The sequence below is a fragment of the Macrobrachium nipponense genome, chromosome 47 (genome assembly GCF_015104395.2).
Source record: "Macrobrachium nipponense isolate FS-2020 chromosome 47, ASM1510439v2, whole genome shotgun sequence".
Taxonomy (NCBI): domain Eukaryota; kingdom Metazoa; phylum Arthropoda; class Malacostraca; order Decapoda; family Palaemonidae; genus Macrobrachium; species Macrobrachium nipponense.
The window spans coordinates 25,904,348-25,925,031 of NC_087222.1; the positions used below are offsets into that span (position 1 = coordinate 25,904,348).

Sequence of the window (20,684 nt, forward strand, 5' to 3'; positions counted from 1 at the left end):
GGACACCTTAAACTAAACTGTTTTGTAACAAAGTGGAATTGAATGGAAACAAATATAAAAATTTAGGCCAAAAGCCTATGAGGTGAAAAGTGAGTAGGAAGAAAGAGAATCTGAACAGAGATACAGATTTTACAAAAAGTGAGTACACACAGCTTTTAATTTCAACGAGAATGTACGCACCTTTCTCAAAGATTCCAGTTTTTCCTTCAGCATCTCCTCATCCTCCTCCTCATCACCGGAGGAGTCATCCATCTTCCTCTTGGCTACAAGATCTTGGTGCATGCTTTGGTTTTCCTTCAGAGCACTTCGGGCCTGAGAAAACAGAAAGCACGGCCATTAATTAAGTTATTATTTATCAAGGAATAAAGTTGGAACTGAAAACAAACTTGAAAATGTAGGGATATTCGATGAAATGTGCTTCAGTTCGCAGGGAAACAAAAAAGTAAAGTATTAATCAAAGTGACATTAGGATAGAAGACATAAATACTAGGTAAGAGTACAGTATGTTGCATACAGTTAGATAAATAATTTCCACCCAACAAGGCAATGTGGCATAAAGCCCTTATGTGTATATAAGGTGCATTTAACTTCAAATCAACAAATATTTGATTTCCCAACAAACCAATAACACAAACTAACATAGCAGATAAAAATGGTAAAGAATTTTGCAAGAAGTATGAAAAACAATATGGGTGATCAAAGAATAAGTATTATTATTATAAAGGCTTAGTTTACCCAGACCTCTGAGCCTAATAAAGGCTCTTCTCAGGCTGGTTAAAGCAAATTAAAGTAATGCCACCAATTTCAACTTACAGTCTCATCTCGAGCGACACGCAATCCTTGAAGGTGCGCCCACTTCGAATGCTTGTGACGGAGGGTCATTCTCTCCTGAACTCTGGCTCTCTCCAACTCCTCTAGTTTTCCTAGCGCTGCTTCAGGGTTCGACTTCTGCAGTTCCTCCAACTCTTGTCTCTGTTTCTTGAGCCGATCTTTGCGCAAAAGTCGGTGGAACCTGAGATTTTGAGATTTTATAGACAAAACTGCTCTAAACTGTCTACCTGCTGAGTCGAAAGTTGATTCTGATACCTGTAGTACTTGTATTAGGAGCATTAAAGTTCTATTAATGTATTTTTAGTCCTGCAAAAAGGTCATCAATTTTTAACAATCATCAGAAAAATCCTGATCTAAAATACTAGCTTTCATATATACAAACCATCACCTCACACAGCCTAACACTTCTGTTAAAAGCGCCGACTTTACAAACACATTTATTTGCTGGAGGGAGATTCTATTTTACTGAGCAGTGAGAGAGACCCATCCCTGACAAGGATCAACAACGGAAATGCAAAATACCACTGTATTCACAGACTTGGTACCTTTAAACAGGCTTATTTATTTATTGTAACATTTGCAGTAAAGGAAATACGTATTCTGTAATGTCGTTATTTCAAGAAGAATTATTTTCTTTTACCTTCTCACTTAGATGGACAACAGATATGGAAATCATATTAAAATAAGTTTCTGTTCTGAACACAAATACAAGCTAAAATCCAGAGCATTTTTTTTACATCTATAACTGCAAAGATGAAATAAACTTGGACATACTTCCTACTCTTGTTCTTGTTCTGCATCCAAGCTTTGCGTTGTATACGCCTGCGCTGTTCCCTCTCCTTCCACAGCAAGCGATTCCGTTCCTTCAACTCTTCTAACGACAAGGCACGCTCCTTTCCTTCTTCTCATTGGCCTCCTGGAAAAAGAAAATTCAGATATTATCATTTGTTTCATAACAAACCCTTTAGTAATTATAATGAGTGAACATTCGTGATCTTTAAGCAACACAAGAGCTTCAGTTTTCTCTCCTTGGCAAGAAAAGAATAGTACATGTGTGTACGGTCCTCTGAGTTCCCAATCATTGAACGCCTCACATTTTAGTGTGACTTGCAGTTACTAGCACACTACGAATTCAGTAGTGCTCCAGACCGTTCCCAAGTGAGTTGTAATGGACAACATTATACAAAGTGAAGACAATACTATAATTCAAAGAAACCGAACCCCCACCAATAACTTGGGACTACAGTGTTCAAATGGGACTACAGTGTTCAAAATGGGAAAAGTTAAGTATATAATTAGTTTAACCAGACCACTGAGCTGATTAACAGCTCTCCTAGGGCTGGCCTGCAGGATTAGATATTTTTTACGTGGCTAGGAACCACATTATATTGAGAAATTAATTTCTAATCACCAGAAATAAATTCCTCTTGATTTCCCGTTGGCAGAGCGGGGACACGAACTGTGGCTACCAAATCGGTAGACAAGCACGCAACCCACTCGGCCAACGAGGAACTGGTCACTTTCTATGAGAGACCTGGTTCCTTCTAATAATAGTAACCTAACTGCAGAACTCGAGCAAGCTCTTTTTAAAATCTTACCAGAGACCAGGACCCCTAGCAAAAACAGACCTGATTAGGGTTTATTCTTATGTGCAGCTGCCTGGAGTCCATAATAATGTCAATATTAGCTTCCTTATCCGTGTTTTAAGAATTATGGCTTTGTATACTGCAAGGACTACTGAAAGTAAAATCAATGCAAATCATCATAATTTTCTGAAATTGCCTGCAATACCCACTTTTGTACATGAACTTCCCTGACAGATATATACATAGCTATAGTCCTCCGACGTTCCCGACAGAATTTCAAATCTCGCGGCACACGCGACAGGTAGGTCAGGTGGTCTACCTTACCCGCCGCTGGGTGGCGGATGTACGAACCACTCCCGTAAGCTTGTCAGATTTTTCTCTGTCGCCGGCAACGATAACAACTGTTGTCGGTTCCTGCTCGATAGTTTTTCGATTCTCGCTTGCCTGGAGTTAATTTGGACTTCTTTTGGTGACGTATTCGCTTTGTTTGGCTTGGCATACGCTGATTGTGGACCGGTTTGATTTTGAGTTTGTTTTTCTTTAACGATGTCTGATCTAGAATCGGTAGTTAAAACTTCGGTTTTGTTTAGGGTTTGCGTGAATGAAGGATGTAAGGTGAGGTTGCCGAAAGCTTCGGTAGACCCCCACACGATTTGCATGAAATGCAGGGGGAATGAATGTGCTTTTGCTAACCCTTGTAGTGAATGTAAGGGATTGAATGAAGAAGAATATAAGGCTCTCTCTTCTTATGTTAGGAAGTTGGAACGTGATAGAGTGCGTAAGGCTTCCTCTAGAAGTTCTAGCAGGTCTAGAATGAGTGAGTTGGATGTGGATCCTAATAGTACTAACGTAGAATTAGAACCTTCTTCCCAAGTTGCAGCCCCGGCTCCCCGCACCGAAGCCGAAGATTCGCCTTCGGAGGCGGCAGCTCTGAAAGCCAAGAATCGTTCTGTGGATCAGAAGATTCGTCAGTTGGAAGGTAAGGAGAGTGTTAGTGATCAGTGCAGTGTCCCCAGTGTTGTGGAGGGTGCGTCTGACCGGCTCCTTAGTGCCTCTAGGCCTAGACCTCTTCCAGACTCCCAGTTCCAGTGGAGTAGGAAAGTCGAAAGCCGCAGGAGGGCTAGGGAGAGCCCCCACCGGTCAGGCGTCCCCTCGGCAGATCCTGAAGTACGCTCCCAGGCTGCCTCGGATCGCTACAAGAAGGAGCTCCTACGCCAATGCTTCTCCTCTTCGTCGTCTCCCTCTCCGAAGAGAGGTTGGAACTCCCAGGATGCGTCGCGCCCGTTGAAGAGGGCTTGGAAGGCTCCATGCAGTCCTTTGGCTTCTAGTCCGGAGGTTTTTCCGGAAGAATCGTCGGTGGAGGCGAAGAAACCCAAGAAATCCTATGATCGTTCTTCTTCTCGCGCTCCGCGCTCGGCGCCTGCTTCCGAGGAAGAAATAGAAGATTCTCCTACGAGAGTACTCGCGGGACTTCAAGCTCAGATCACGGCGCTAGCAGACTCTCTAGCAGTTAGATCACGTAGGAAGAAGGACGTTTCTCTTCCGATCAAGAGATCTAGGCGCCGCTCTTCAGAGGATCGTTCTCCTTCATATGTGGAGGTTTCGTATGAAGGTGGGGGCTCGCGTGAGCGCCCTCGCTCGCGGGAGCGCCCTCGCTCGCGTGAGCGCCCTCGCTCGCCTGGCTCTCTTTCAATTTCAAGGCGCCAAACATCGGTAGGACGCTCTATGGAGAAAGAAGTTTTTTCTCCAGATTGGATTCCCGCTTCCGGTAAGCGCACTGCACCTGCTCATCACGCGATTTCTTCAACTCCCTCGCGTGAGACTTCTCCTCAGCAGCCTCAAGATTATAGAAGGCGCCCTTATACAAGTAGGCGTTCTTCTTCCAGATGTCACTCTCCTCTGACAGGCATCTAGAGTCTGGTAGGAGTCGTGTGCATGATAGACGGCCTTCTGTTAGCCGCTCCCCACAAGGTAGGCGCCAAGAGCCTACTGCACATAGCTCTCCTAGTAGGCGCTCGTCTCTTTTAAGGCGTCATACTCCTGATTATTCTCCTAAGGGCAGACAACAAGAGTCTTTCAAGCGCCCTTCTCCGTGTAGGCGCTCTCCCGCTTCTAGGCGCACTTCTCCTGACCGTTTGTCTCTTGGTAGGCACCAGGAATCCCGGAAGCGCCCTTCTCCAAGTAGGCGCTCGTTAGTGTTGAAGCGCCCTTCTCCTGAATGTTACCCTCTTGTTAGACGTCAAGAGTCTCGCAAGCAGCCTTCTCCTAGTAGGCGCATTTCGCCTTCCAGTCGAACTTCCGTTGATCGTACGCAACTGGACAGGTATGGAGAGCCGCGCAAGCGCTCTGCTCTCGATAGGCGCTCTTCTCCTGGCAGCCGCTCGCCTCAGGATAGGTGCATAGAGTATAGTAGGCGCTCGCCTCCTCGTAAGCGCCCTGCGGATGTTTCCGAGGATTCTCGGAGTAGGAGCCTACCTCTCCTTCAGCTGAGATTCCGTATTCCTCGAAGAGGGAGTCTCATCGTAGACTTCCCAGATCTTCTCATCGTTCTCCAGTGGATGTGAACTCTTCTAATGAGAGGGCGTTCTCCAACCTCTCGCTCAACTCCTGCTAGGATCCCTTCGTCACCTAAGGATCTTCCGCGCTCGCCTCGACAAGACGTCCTGGAAGGTTCGGATGAGGAACCGAACACTTCTGCTGCTGTCTCTTCTTACAAGAAGCTTACAGAGCTACTTTTACAAGTTTTTGGGGATTCCCTTACGCCTACGGCTCCTCCTTCTCCTCACTCACTTTTTTCAACGGCGAAGACAGCGAAGAGTTCTTCTTGTGTGAGGATGAAGCCAACTCTTTCTATGAAGAAGGCACTGAGGAGTTTTGGTTCCTGGATGGCTTCCAAAGAAGAAGCGGGGAAAACGATGTTCGCTTTTCCTCCTTCGAAGTTATCAGGACGCGCTGGTTTTCTGGTACGAAACAGGAGAGCCCTTAGGATTGGGTCTACCGTCTTCGGCTGATTCGGATTTTTCGGCGCTGGTAGATTCGACAAGGAAACTGCCCTTAACTCTGCTAAGACGACTTGGGCAATGAATGAATTGGATCATTTGCTCAAAGGTATGTTTAGAGTGCTAGAAGTATTTAACTTCCTTGATTGGTCGTTGGGAGTCCTAGCCAAGAAAATTGAAGTGCCAGAGTCAATTTCACCAGATGATCTTATGTGTGGTTTGTTTTGTCTTGTATGGACAAGTCATAAGAGACGGAGCGAGTGAAATCGCCTCCCTTTATGGGGCCGGGATCGTGAAGAAGAGATCGGTTTATTGTTCCTTCTTAACGAAGTCGGTCTCCCATGCTCAGAGGTCTTCTTTGCTGTTTGCTCCTCTGTCTACTCAGTTGTTCCCGAAACATCGAGTGCAGGACATTTCGAGGTCACTTTCGGCCAAAGCCACCCAGGACCTTTGGCACAGTCGGCAAGAAAACCTCGCCCTTCCTTCCCCTACCAAGGCTAAGAAGGAAAAAGCAAGTGTTCGAGAACCCTTTCGAGGGGCATCGTCATCAAGAACACCTCTACGTTTAGAGGTCGTAGACCTTCAAGAAGGGGTAAGACTTTCGAACCAAGTCTGTTAAAGCCCCCAAATAACTGCAAGTCCCCTTCAAACAACGGTGGGCGCCAGACTCTTAGAGTTTGCAGAAGTCTGGGCCCAAAAAGGGGCGGATCCTTGGACCCTTTCTATTTTGAGGAGAGGTTACCTCATCCCTTTCGTCGAAAGACCTCCCTTGACGACCATCCCAAGGGAACTGACGGCCAGGTACAGAGACCCCATCATGAATCAAGCTCTCCATCTAGCAGTAGATCAGATGCTGGAGAAGGGGGCTATCGAACTAGTGACAGACCATCATTCATCGGGCTTCTACAACCGCCTTTTCCTAGTTCCGAAGTCCTCAGGGGGATGGAGACCGGTGTTGGATGTAAGCGCCCTGACTTCTTCGTAGAAAAGAAGAAGTTCACGATGGAAACGCCTTCATCAGTGCTGGCAGCACTTCGTCCAGGGGACTGGATGGTTTCCTTGGATTTACAGGACGCTTACTTCCACGTACCCGATCCATCCTTCCTCGAGGAAGTTTCTCAGATTCATGATGGGGGGGAAAATTTTTCAGTTCAGGGCTCTGTGTTTCGGCCTCTCGACGGCCCCTCAAGTGTTCACGGGGATTTTGAGGAATGTAGCTCAATGGCTTCATTTGAAAGGGGTGAGGATATCCATGTACCTCGACGATTGGCTAATAAGGGCCAATTCAGAAGATCGTTGTTTGAAGGACTTACAAGTAACCTTAGAATTGACGAAGGCTTTGGGACTTCTCGTCAATTTCAAGAAGTCATCACTAATTCCCGAGCAAGAGTGTGTGTATCTCGGGATACAGATGAACTCTCTGAGTTTTCGGGCTTTTCCCTCGCAGGAAAGGATAGCCCGAGGATTAGAGAGAGTAACAACCTTCTTATGGGAAAGAAGTATGCACAGTGAGGGAGGGATGAGTCTGCTGGGGACACTACTCCTCTCTGGAGCAATTCGTTTCCCTAGGAAGGTTGCACCTGAGACCGCTCCAATTCTTTCTTCATCGGAATTGGAGTCGTCGTTCTCAGGATTTGACGTTCTCCCTGTCGTTATCCCAGGACATCAAGAAACATCTCTTATGGTGGACAGATCCCAACCTCTTTGCGAAGGGACTGTCTCTTCAATCACAGACCCCCAACCTGGTGTTGTTCTCCGACGCGTCGGACATGGGGTGGGGTGCAACTCTGGGAACCAACGAAGTGTCAGGTACCTGGGTGGGGGACCAGGTAGCCTGGCACATCAACAGAAAGGAGTTGATGGCTGTGTGGTTGGCTCTGAAGGCTTTCGAGCCCAAAGTCAGAAGATCGGTAGTGCAGGTCAACGCGGACAACACTACAGCTCTGGCATACATCAGGAAACAGGGGGGGACGCATTCCTTCTCCCTGTACGAGACAGCAAGAGACCTTCTTCTGTGGGCAGAAGAAAGAGGAATCAAGCTTCTCACCAGGTTCGTGCAGGAGAAAGGAATGTAAGAGCAGATCTCCTCAGCAGGAAAGATCAGGTCCTTCCCACAGAGTGGACTCTTCATCTGGATGTATGCCAGAGCCTGTGGAAGTTATGGGGCAGGCCACACATAGACCTCTTTGCCACGTCAAAGAACAAGAGGCTGGATCCTTATGCTCTCCGATATCGGATCCAGAGGCAGTAGCAATAGATGCTCTTCTTCTAGACTGGAACGGACTCGACGTCTACGCGTTTCCCCCCATTCAAGATCCTGGGGCTAACTATCAAGAAGTTCGTAGAGTCCGATTCAACGAGAATGACCTTAATCGCTCCCTTTTGGCCGGCCCAAGAATGGTTCACAGAGGTACTGGAATGGTTGGTGGACCTCCCAAGATCGCTCCCGCTAAGGAGCGATCTACTCAGACAACCCCACTTCGACAGGTACCACAAAAATCTCCTCGCTCTCAGTCTGACTGGTTTCAGACTGTCCAAAGTTTGGTCAGAGCGAAAGGCTTTTCAGCAGCAGCTGCTAAAGCAATCGCAAGAGCGAGGAGACCTTCCACCTTGCGTGGTATACCAGTCAAAGTGGGATGTCTTCAGACGTTGGTGCAAGAGGAAGAACATTTCCTCTTCCAGTACCTCTGTGACCCAAATTGCGGATTTCCTTATTTTCCTCAAAGAAGAATGTCATCTGGTTGTATCAACTATTAAGGATACCGCAGTATGTTGGCGGCGGTATTTCGGCATAGAGGCTTAAATATATCCGATGATAAGGACCTGCATGATCTTATTAGATCATTTGAAACCATTAAGCGTCCTCATGTAAGTACCGAACTGGAATCTAGACGTAGTCCTACAATTCCTTGGATCGTCTAGATTCGAACCTCCTGGCTTAGCCTCTTTCAAGGACTTGACGAAGAAGGCTATCTTCCTTTTGGCCCTAGCTACAGCTAAAAGAGTGAGTGAGCTCCAAGCTATTGAGGGCAAGGTAGGGTTTAAGGAAGATTCTATGGTGTGTTCGTTTCTTCCAAGTTTCCTTGCAAAGAATGAAAACCCATCACGCCCTTGGCCCAGGAGCTTTGAAGTTCGTAGTTTATCTTTTCTAGTAGGGAAGAGCCTGAAAGAACTCTTTGCCCTATGAGAATTATGAAGTATTTCCTTAAGAGGAAGGAACAACTTAAGGCTAATCAAGATGTACTTTGGTGCTCCGTAAAGGACCCCACTCGGCCCATGTCGAAGAATGCTCTTTCCTTTTTTCTGAGAAGCCTTATTACAGAGGCACATGTTGCCTGTAAGGAAGACCATTTTAGACTACTGAAAGTGAAAGCTCACGAGGTGAGAGCCATCGCAACTTCGCTTGCATTCAGAAAAAATATGTCTGTGCGGAACTTGATGGAGGCGACTTTTTGGAGATGCCAATCGGTTTTCGCAAACCACTACCTACGTGATGTAAAAATCACATATGATAAATGCTTCGCCTTGGGTCCTTTTGTATCGGCGGATTCGGTGCTGGGGCAGGGAGCTGAAACTTATCCTGTGTAAATTTTTTATATGTTACCCTATATTTTATATTGTTGTTTTTTGGTTGTCTGAAAGAGGTTGCAGGAGGCACCTCTTTTTGTCGTAGTATTAACCCTTTGTATTTTGGTTAGGTGGTCTGGTGGGTTTTGGCTCCTTGCAGAGGTAGTGGTAAGGATCTGTTAGGTAAGCGGACAAGGTCCCTCTAACAGCATCCGACTTGGATTCTACCACAATAGGGGATCACATATCCCAGTGGTAGATCCGAGAGTCTTTCAGCATCAGGTCACGTCCTAGCTGTAGCTCTCCAGGCAATGCAGACTCAGAGATAGTATCTATGAAGTCTTCATCCTGAAAAGGTGAGAACCAAGGTTTTTTATATCCTACAACATTAGTTGTTTCCCGTCTTACCTGTATTATTGAGCTGTCTCTTACCCTCCACCAAGGGTGCCAATCAGCTATGTATATATCTGTCAGGGAAGTTCATGTACAAAAATGATATTGTTAAACTACAATAAAGTTTTGTACATACTTACCTGGCAGATATATACGATTAATGGCCCGCCCAGCCTCCCCTCAGGAGACAGGTGGAAGAGAAAAATCTGACAAGCTTACGGGAGTGGTTCGTACATCCGCCACCCAGCGGCGGGTAAGGTAGACCACCTGACCTACCTGTCGCGTGTGCCGCGAGATTTTGAAATTCTGTCGGGAACGTCGGAGGACTATAGCTATGTATATATCTGCCAGGTAAGTATGTACAAAACTTTATTGTAGTTTAACAATATCATTTTTCTCAAGAACTGCAGAGATGAATATCACTTTTTACTGGAAAAATTAAATAAATAAATAATAACGATAATTTACACTGACATCAACATCGTGCCAATGGCAGAATAACTTAAAAGGAACATACTACAATACAGCACGAGGAAACGGGAAGCAGCAGTTTGCAAGTTCAAGTGAAAAGAGGCACAACGCTATGCAAACGTTATTCTGTGTTGGTCTCAAAGGGTTCAGAAAAAGCCACGTTATACAATCAAAATTAAAGGAGTAAATACAGAACAGGAGCTTTCAACCTTTACTGAGGTCCTCTTCAGCTTTTTCTTAACCAATTTCAGTACAGAAAGTCCCCGGCTTATGAAGGGTTCAGCTTACAACGTTCTGAGGTTACAACGTTCTGAGGTTACAACGCTTTTCAATTATATTTATCAGAAAATTATTTCCAGGTTTAAGACACATGTTCCAGGGTTACGATGCCTAAAACACTGATCCGGCAGAAGAAATATGACTCAAAAAATGCAAAATAATCAATATTTGAAGGTTTTTTGGATGAAAAATGCAATAAGAATGCAGTTTACATAGGTTTTAATGCTCCCAACGCATTAAAAGTAAGGTTTTCTTAGGATTTTTGACGATGTTCCGGCATACAACGATTTTCGGCCTACAATGCGTCTCAAGAACGGAACCGCCATTGTAACCCAGCGACTGCCTGTATTAATATTTAAATCAACAAGTACCTGCTTATCTTCAACAAGTTTGGCCCCTTGAAGCAGTGCATAGACCTCTTTTTCCAAATCCGAACGCATTTTTGCATCTGATTTAATGGCGGTGTATAATCGAAGGTCAGGTTGCTGCAACGGAAAGGCCAGCTGTTCTTCTGTTCGCCGTTTGTGCACTCACAGGCAACCTTGTCGTACCCAGCTGCTCGCTTTGCCTATTGAACAGAAAACAATGGAACTCAATTTGTTTTGCCTTTAACTTAAAATATTTCAGGTGATTCGATATTTGGAGAAAAATATTTGACCTCTGCTTCTCAGGGAAGTTACAATCCTTAGATGGCAAGCAAATGAAGATGCCTCATTTACCATCTTTTATTTTATGTATACAATCAAATTACAGTAAAAAGAAAATAAAACTTGACAATATTCCATAAATATATTAAAGCATAAATCAGGCAAAAAGATAAAAAGATGTTATTATATTGTAATAAAACACACCCTTTTAACAGCAACTTTTTCCAAAGGCACAGACAATGTCTTCAGTTTCTTAGCTGTCTTTTCCAATTCTGGCAAACCAATCCGTTTAAGAATGTCCTGCGTGTTTACTTCAGTTCCCCCTTCCCTCGTTGAAAAGCGGACACTGCGAGGAGCTGCCCCCATTCTGGACGCAAAATACAGCCAAAAGGAGATGGCATAAACATTAAAGTAAGAGCTCTGTACATTTTAAGAAAGAAAAAATCACAAAAACCTAAACTACAGAAGGGATGACACTATTGATTAAGTTTGAAAATTCATGATGAATTCCCTTTTAAATCTAACCAACATATTCCAATATGCAACGAACAGAACTGATACATTATCAAAGACTAAAAATTCTGTAATCAGCAATAACGTCCTCTGACTAACAAAAGCAAACAAAATCATTTAGATGACCTTTTTTTCTTGCTCAATTTGCCGATGTCGCTCAGGAGGTTGTTGTGGGCTCTTTCATCTTCGCTCTCCGCCTCTCCGGTCAACTTTCCCGCCAGGTCCTACCCCTCGGCCAAGTCAACTGGGCCAGTGATGAAACAGATTGGCATCATCTTCGTCTTTTTTCCTGGTCAAGTAAACATGTAATGTTTGGACTTCACATTCAGTTCTACATTTGCATTTTTATATTTTATAATCTGACTCACTACCTCGATGAAAGCTTTAACTTGCTGACCCAAAACAAAAATATTTTCTAGACCCAAAACAAAAATATTTTCTAGACCCAAAATAAAAATATTTTCTAGCCCTTTGTGAACAAAAAATACTGTACATACTTTAACAATGATATTGTTATGATACAATAAAGTTTTATACATACTTACCTGGCAGATATATACTTAGCTATTTGACTCCGTCGTCCGACAGAAATTCGAATTTCGAGCACACGCTACCGGTAGGTCAGGTGATCTATACCGCCTGTCTCCTGAGGGGAGGTAGGGTGGGTATAAATTGTATATATCTGCCAGGTAAGTATGTATAAAACTTTATTATATCATAACAATATCATTTTTATACATTCAACTTACCTGTCAGATATATACTTAGCTGATTCACACCATTGGAGGTGGGACAGAGACAGCTAAATATAGAATCAAACAGGAATCACAACAATCGTTGTAGGTAATAAATAAATAAAACCTTGGTTCCTACCTGTTTAGACTGAAGACTTCATGAATACAATCCAGGAGTCTAGTCAGTCTCAAGAGCCTCAGCGAGATATTGATCTATGGCTAAGAGTTCTTGTGGTTCTGCCAAAGGGGTCTTATCTGCTTACTTGGCAGATCCTGGAAGGACTATGTCAATGGGTGCTTATCCACTTACTTGACAAGAACCTATACAAGGAGCACAACACCGATCCCGATCACCTCAACCTATCCATATTAGTTCTAAGATTGCAAAAAGTTATCCCCTAACTCTTGCAAACAACCACAAACTCGAATCACAAACATTCGAAAAACTTAAAGTACAAAAAATTGAAAATAAATTTAAAAAAAAATTTTTGTACAATCTAGCCAGTAAGACGTCTCTTGATTCCCCACTGACCCAAGCCAGGACGCCCGTGCGCCACCAAGCATACTAATCAGCAGAAAAACAACAACTCGTCTCACAAGGTAGATCTATGTACCATCAAAAATTAGAACAACAAATTTTTCTAAGGATCGGCTGATACAAAAGGACCCAGAGAGAAACACTTTTCATATGTCACTTTAACGTCCTTAAGGTAGTGCAATGCGAACACTGAATTACACCTCCAGTAAGTCGCATCCACAATGTCTTTTAAAGACATGTTCTTCTGAAAAGCTAATGAAGTGGCCACCGCTCTAACCTCATGAGCCTTCACTCGGAGAGTCCTGAAAGTCTTCAGTGCAGTTACTATGAGCATCCGTAATAATGCTCCTAACAAAAAATGCTAATGCATTTTTTGACATGGGTCTACTAGGATCCCGAACTGCGCACCACAGGCTTTGTTTACATCCCCTGAGTTCATTCTTCTTCTTTAAATAGAACTTCAGGGCTCTAACCGGACATAATGATCTTTCTAATTCCTCTCCTACGAGATTTGAAAGTCCTTTAACTTCAAAACTCTTTGGCCAGGGTTTTGAAGGGTTCTCGTTCTTGGCCAGAAACAGAGTCTGGAAAGAACAAATTGCCGCATCACTCTTAAATCCTACTCGAGAATCTAGAGCGTGTATTTCACTAATTCTTTTCGCAGTCGCTAAAGACAACAAGAAAATACATTTTCTCGTTAGATCTCTAAACGACGCGTTGTGAGGAGGTTCAAATCTATTTGATGATAGAAATTTCAAAACCACATCTAAGTTCCAGTTCGGAGTACGAGGAGAAATGGTTTTAGAGGTTTCAAAAGATCTAATAAGGTCGTGGAGATCTTTATCTTCTGCTATCTTCAAACCTCTGTTTCGAAACACAGCAGAGAGCATACTCCGATAACCTTTAATGGTAGAAACATGATATTGTTATTTTACAATAAAGTTTTGTACATACTTACCTGGCAGATATATACTTAGCTGACGTCAGAGACGTAAGCTAAGTATATATCTGGCAGGAAAGTTCATGTACAAAATGATAATTTAGATTCTTCCCTAAGGAAAATCAAGAAATCAGCAATGTTGGTCACAGAGGTATCGGAGGAGGACAGTTTATTCTTCTTACACCATCTTCTAAAAACAACCCATTTTGATTGGTAGACCCGAATAGTTGAAGATCTCTGGGCCCTAGCAATTGCTTTTGAAGCTTTGCTTGAAAAGCCTCTCGCTCTGACAAGTCTTTCGATAGTCGAAAGGCAGTCAGAGCGAGAGCGGGGAGGTTTGATGGATACCTCTCGAAATGGGGTTGTTTGAGAAGATCTCTCCTGTGTGGAAGAGATCTTGGGAAGTCCACCGTCCATTCCTGTACCTCTGTGAACCAATCTTGAGACGGCCAAAAGGGAGCGATGAGTGTTAGTCTCGTCCCTTTTGACGCCGCAAATTTTCTTAAAACCACTCCCAACATTTTGAAGGGGGGAAAGGCGTAGGCATCTAGGCCTGACCAGTCCAGCAGCATGGCATCCACCGCTATCGCTCTCGGGTCTTCCACTAAGGAGCAAAAGTTCTCTATCCTTCTGGATAGGTAGGTGGCAAATAGGTCTATATGCGGACTGCCCCACAGGGACCACAGAGCTTGACACACCTGAATGTGAAGGGTCCACTCTGTGGGGAGAACTTGTTTAACCTGCTTAGCCTGTCTGCTCTGATGTTCTTCTCTCCTTTCACGAATCTTGTGAGGAGAGTCACATTCTTTTCTTTTGTCCAATATAACAGCTCTTTTGTTATCTGGAACAGAGAAAAAGAGTGAGTTCCCCCTTGTTTCTTGATATAGGCCAACGCTGTGGTGTTGTCCGAGTTGACCTGTACCACTTGACCTAAAACTTCTGTCTCGAAGGCTTTTAGGGCTAGGAGAACAGCATAAAGTTCTTTGGAGTTTATATGCCAGTCTTGTTGATCCTTCCTCCATTGGCCTGATACTTCTTTTGTCCCTAGAGTCGCTCCCCATCCCTTCTCTGAAGCGTCTGAGAACAAGATTAGGTTTGGGTTCCGAACCTCTAGAGACAAGCCCTCGTTCTTTTCCAAGGGAAAAATCCACCACTTCAGATGATTCTTTACTTCCAGAGGGATTCTGAAAGGGTCTGAAAGTTGCCCGTTCTTCCAACTCCAAATTCTTCTTAGGTAGAACTGAAGAGGGCGTAGGTGGAGTCTTCCTAAAGAAATGAACTGTTCTAGTGAGGAAAGGGTTCCCAGAAGACTTAACCATTCCCTCACCGAACTCCGTTCTTTCTCTAGGAAGCTCGAGACTTTCTGTAATCCCCGAGCAATCCTTTCCTGGGATGGAAAAGCCCGAAAACCCAAGAATCCATCCGAATCCCCAAATAGACTAAGTTCTGACTGGGGATCATCTGAGATTTCTCGAGGTTCACGAGTAATCCTAACGTCCTTGTCAGGTTCAAAGTAGTCTGTAGGTCCTCCAAACATAGTTTCTCCGACTTGGCCCGGATTAGCCAATCGTCGAGATACATTGAGATGTTGATCCCTTCTAAATGAAGCCATTTGGCCACGTTCCTCATCAGATACGTAAATACCTGAGGAGCGGTTGATAGGCCGAAGCACAAGGCCCTGAACTGGAAGATTTGTCCTTGTACAACAAATCTTAGGTATTTTCTTGACAATGGGTGAATCGGAACATGAAAGTAAGCATCCTGAAGGTCCAGGGATACCATCCAATCTCCCTGACGTAGGGAAGACAGAACTGAACCTGAAGTCTCCATGGAGAACTTCTTTTTCTCCATGTACCGGTTCAGGATGCTTACATCTAGGACGGGTCTCCATCCCCCTGAAGCCTATGGAACCAAGAAAAGGCGGTTGTAAAACCCCAGGGAGAATGGATCCTGCACTAGCTCTATTGCATTCTTGTCCCTCATCGACACCACCGTCTGAAGGAGAGTCTCTCTCAGTCCAGGGTCCTTGTAACTCGTCGACAAATCCTTCGGAGATGTTGCTAAAGGAGGTCTGTCTACGAAGGGAATGATGTAACCCTTCTGTAGGACAGACAGAGTCCAGGGATCTGCTTCTCTTAAAGACCAGGCCTCCACAAAGTTTTGAAGTCTGGCCCCTACCTGTGCTTGGAGGACATGGCTGCTACTTGCTCTTTTTAAAAGAGCGGAAGGAAGACCTCCCTCGCTTGTCGAAGGGCTTTCTCTTCGAAGTTGATCGAGTCGAGGGGGCTCCACGAAAGGGCACCACTGGAGTACGAGCCACCTTCTTCTGAGCCGGAACTGCAGGTCTAATCTTCTTTGTAGATTGCACTAGAAGGTCCTGCGTAGCCTTTTCTGACAGGGATCTCGAAATATCCTTCACTAACGATGAAGGAAACAGATGTTCTGACAGAGGTGCGAAAAGTAGAGCGGACCTCTGAGAAGGAGAAACTCCTTTCGTCAGAAAGGAACTGTAAAGAGATCTTTTCTTTAAAACTCCAGATCCAAACAGTGCCGCTAACTCACCAGAACCATCTTGCACAGCCTTATCCATACAAGATAGGACACTGTGCAAAGTTTCTGGATCAAGAAAATCTGGCTCACTCGTCTTCTTAGCCAGCACCCCAAGGGACCAATCCAAGAAGTTAAACACCTCTAATACGTGGAAAATTCCCTTAAGGTGCTGATCTAATTCCGACATACTCCAGGACGCCTTTGCCGAATTGAGAGACCGTCTTCTCACTGACTCTACAAGGCTCGAGAAATCTGAATCTGCAGACGAGGGGAGCATCAAGCCCATAGCCTCTTCCGTCTTATACCAAATACCTCTCTTTCCTGTCAGCTTGGAGGGAGGAGAGCAATAAACAGTTCTAAGTGTTTCCTTCTTAGATAAAAGCCAAGAATCCAAAGACTGGAGGGCTTTTCTCATTGAAATCGCAGGCTTCATCTTTAAGAAAGCCGAGGATTTCGGGGTTTTCGTGCTCGAAAACAGCGATCTCGGAGAAGGAGGAGCCGCAGGACTAAGAGAGTCCCCAAACTCCTTGAGAAGTAACGAGGCTAAAACTTTATAATTGGAAAGTCCCTCGTTGGTCGAAACTTCTTCTTCAGAAACCTCTTCAAGGTCAAGGTTAGAAGGGGATCGCTCTTTCCTGATCGATTCTCTATCAAGAGAAGTCGCTCTAGGAGAAATGCTTCTAGTAGGGGAAGGACTACGTACAATAACGTCCCCACAACTAGTAGAAGCCTCGCGCCTGACTGGATCATGCCTAGTCGGCGCCTCGCGCTTGGTAGGCTGCTCACGCTTTAAACCTTGGCGGCGTCACGCGTCTGGTTGACGTCTCGCGCCTGTCAGGATCCTCGCGTCTGGGAGGCGTCACGCTTCTGGCTGGCGTCTCGCGCCTTGCAGCGTCCTCGCGCTTGCCTGGCGCCTCTCTCCTGGGAGGCGTCACGCTTCTGGTTGACGTCTCGCGCCTCGCAGCGTCCTCGCGCTTGCCTGGCGCCTCTCTCCTGGGAGGCGTCACGCTTCTGGTTGACGTCTCGCGCCTCGCAGCGTCCTCGCGCTTGCCTGGCGCCTCGCTCCTGGGAGGCATCACGCGCCTGGCTGGATTCTCGCGCCTTCTTGGCGCCTCGATCCAAACTGGCGTCACGCGTCTGGTTGTCGTCTTGCGCTTGGAATGCTCGACGTGCCCGACTGGCGACTCGCGTCTAGAAAACCCTTCGCGCCTGGGAAGAGCTTCGCGTCTGGCTGGCGCTTCACGCTTGACTGACGCTTCGCGTTTAGAAAACTCGACGCTCTTGTCTGGCGTCTCGCGCCTGGAAGGCTCTACGCGTTTGGTTGGCGCCTCGTGCCTGGCTGGCGCTTCATGACAAACAGGAGATACTCGCCTGTCTGGCGCCTTGCGCTTGACAGGAGAACGGATCTTGCTCGGTCTATGAAAGGCTGATGAATCCGATTCCAAGTCCGAGGATGACAAATCTTGATGGCGAGTCTGAACCCTCGACAGCCTAGACTTCTTTATAGGCAGGAAAGCGTCTTTCCTTCTAGGAGGGTCTCTTGACAGAACTCCCACCAGAGAAGTGATGGAATCCTGCATAGTGCGAAGGATTCTGTTAGTTTCTTCATTATCGTCTACCCTAGGAGTAGAAGATCGGTCTTTAACCGATTCCCACAAGTCTGTGTGGGAAGGAATAACCTTCTTTGCTTGTTTAATTACTGAATGGTCCTCCTCTTGAAAACGCTCAGGACTCTAAGTAATCCTGGGTTCATCCCAACGTCTTTTCAGGGGGCGAGAAAGATCCGCCGATCTCCAATCTCTTTAAGGAGAAGAATTCTCCGAAGAGGAGAAACACTCACGCAGAACGCTTTTTCTGTAGCGTTCTCTGGCATTCTGTGGCGATACAGAAAATGCCGAAGGGACGTCTGACTGTTGGGGATCCTCCACAACCTCCTTACGGCTTTCGACATTCCTTCTCCTCTGGGCTTGGGAGCTTGAAAGAGGTCTAGGCCTGGGAGCGTTGTGGAGACAATCAGACGCCCCCTCCACAGCACTGGGGACACTTATATCACTATCCACAGCACTATAATCACACTGCTTACCTTCAATGGCCGCCATTTTGGTTTCCATTTTCCGAAGGGCGGCTTTAAGATTCGCAATCTCAGATGCCGAATCTGTGGGATCTAATAAAGGAGCAGGTACTACATTAGATGGGGCAGTAAAAGGAGAAGAGGGTATAATATTACTGATAACCCCGCTAGATACAGAACTAGGCAAAGGTTTGGAAGAAGACCTCCTCACCCTGTCTCTTTCCAACTTCTTCAAGTATGAAGCTAGAGATTTCCATTCTTCCGCACTCAAATCCTTGCATTCATTACAAGTATTATCAAAAGAACATTCATACATCCTGCATTTCTTGCAAATAGTATGAGGATCAAGCGATGCCGAACTAACTTTACACCCCACATTCACACACATTCTCACCACACTTCCAGAATCAGACATCATGTTGAACAATCCAAATCAAATTCCAAAAACGGTCCACAATCGCGTATGCCAGTACAATCAATGCAAATACGTCACCGAGAAGTCCAAACGAAGATCAATTGCGATACAAAATACGAATCCAGCCAGAGATACCCACAACGATGTTGCCAGTATGGCCGACAGAAAAATATGATAGAACATGGGAATGGTTCCTAGTCCTGCCATCCAGCGGCAGGTAAGCAGATCACCTGACCTACCGGTAGCGTGTGCGCGAAATTCGAATTTCTGTCGGACGACGGAGTCAAATAGCTAAGTATATATCTGACAGGTAAGTTGAATGTATAAAAATAATAATTGTTGCAAAATTAAATACGTAATATTAATACAAATACAGGTTATCATCATCGACCCTTTGATGTCCTGATCAAGTCAATTTTTCAATTGTCATCCCCAGGTAAGTTCTGGGACACACCAGAATTTCAAAGGGTTAAACAGTTTAACGAGACTACATACTTTAAATTCTCACTTCTCATAGAACAAACTCAAAGGTTTCTGTTTAATCAACTGATATTCATATAAAGCTTTTATTCAGACACATACAGCATTAATACACATACATTATATAATACGCAGAAATTATAACTTACTTAACAAGTTACAACCTGATCTTGATTTATCGTAACTTAACCTGATGACAATTTTACAGTAGTAAGAAGCAAAAAATACAGCCTATGCAGCCTACTACAAAATGATAGGCCTAAGCTAGGTTAGTACAAATAAGCACATCATCCTGATGCCAGTTGTTACTTGGTTGAAACTGAAGCATTAAAAAAATTTATAAACCAAAAACAGTAGCCTATACCGGCAGTCCTAATAATTATGATAATAAATTACATTTACAACGTTGTAAGTGCCAATAATCTGCTTATAACACCGTTAACCACTTATCAGCAACAATAATTGCTTACCATTGCCAAAAATCTGGTTAACGACACCATTGGCCAAGCACTGTAATAAGGGAACACTATTAACTGAAGCCATCGATAAGCGAGGACCGCCTGTATATCTTCTAAGTGACGTGTATCAAATGTGAAACTTGAATTATCAAAAATTAAATGCTTATAGCAATACTGTATATATTCTGGAACATGACTTCTAAAGAGCTGTGACTTCTGGAAAGTGATATGCAAATTCTGGAAAGCAATATGCCATTTGCAATCTTGTATTAAAAAAAATAACCTATAAAAAGACATAGTTGTTAAAAAATAGCCAACACGAAGTACTGTCCAAAGTGGAGGAAGTCTGTTAAAAGGTCAAAATTCGGCAAAAGTCGGAACAATAAGTAACTGGCAGTGCAACGTCGGAATTTTGGGTTAATGTAACGTTGGGATGTTGGGTTTATGTCAGAATCGCTGTTTTGTCAGGTTTTTAGGTTTATGTTTGAAACGACTTAACGTCAGGATACGGGGTTAAGTCGGAACAGCTGTTACGTCAGGTTTTTAGGTTTATGTTGGAAACAACGTAACATCAGGATGTTGGGTTTATGTTAGAACCGCTGTTAAGTCAGGTTTTTGGGTTTATGCTGGAGACAACGTAACGTCGGGATGTTGGGTTTATGTCGGAACTGCTGTTACGTCAGGTTTTTGGGTTTACGTTGGAAACGACGTAATGTTGGGATACTGGGTTTGTGTCGGAACTGCTGTTACATCAGTTTTTTGGTATTATATTACAACCAGATTTTTTACTAATATTTTTGACCATCATTGTGTGATAGTAAAGACATAGGTCGTATTTTTTACCTTCGTTGTATAATTGTGAAGACACAGGTCGCAATTTTTACCATCATTGTGTGATCGTAAAGACACAGGGTAAACAACCGAGTGGACTGGCCAACTCACCGACTACTGAGGTTTTGGCCACCCTTCGAAAAAGTACTTTAACACATCCTGAAACCGGAGATGGTCATCAGTCATGAGTTGTTGGTGGTGATATCAGGAGCTCAAGACCTCTACTCTCCTTTTGTAGTAGTATTTTCTCCAAAGTTAGAAATTAAGGCCATATTTTAAGATTTAAACAGAGGGTAATCAAAAGGGTGGCCAACGCAGTGCCAACAACCCAAAACCCTTTCGAAGTTTTTACTTACAACTCGAAATATTTCGAAGATTGAC

The 20,684-nt window shown here is 44.5% G+C and overlaps 1 pseudogene; it reads right to left on the reverse strand.

Annotated features, from left to right (window-relative positions):
* LOC135204598 (U3 small nucleolar RNA-associated protein 14 homolog A-like) overlaps nucleotides 1-20,684 on the reverse strand; it is a 42,843-nt pseudogene that overhangs the window by 18,772 nt on the left and 3,387 nt on the right.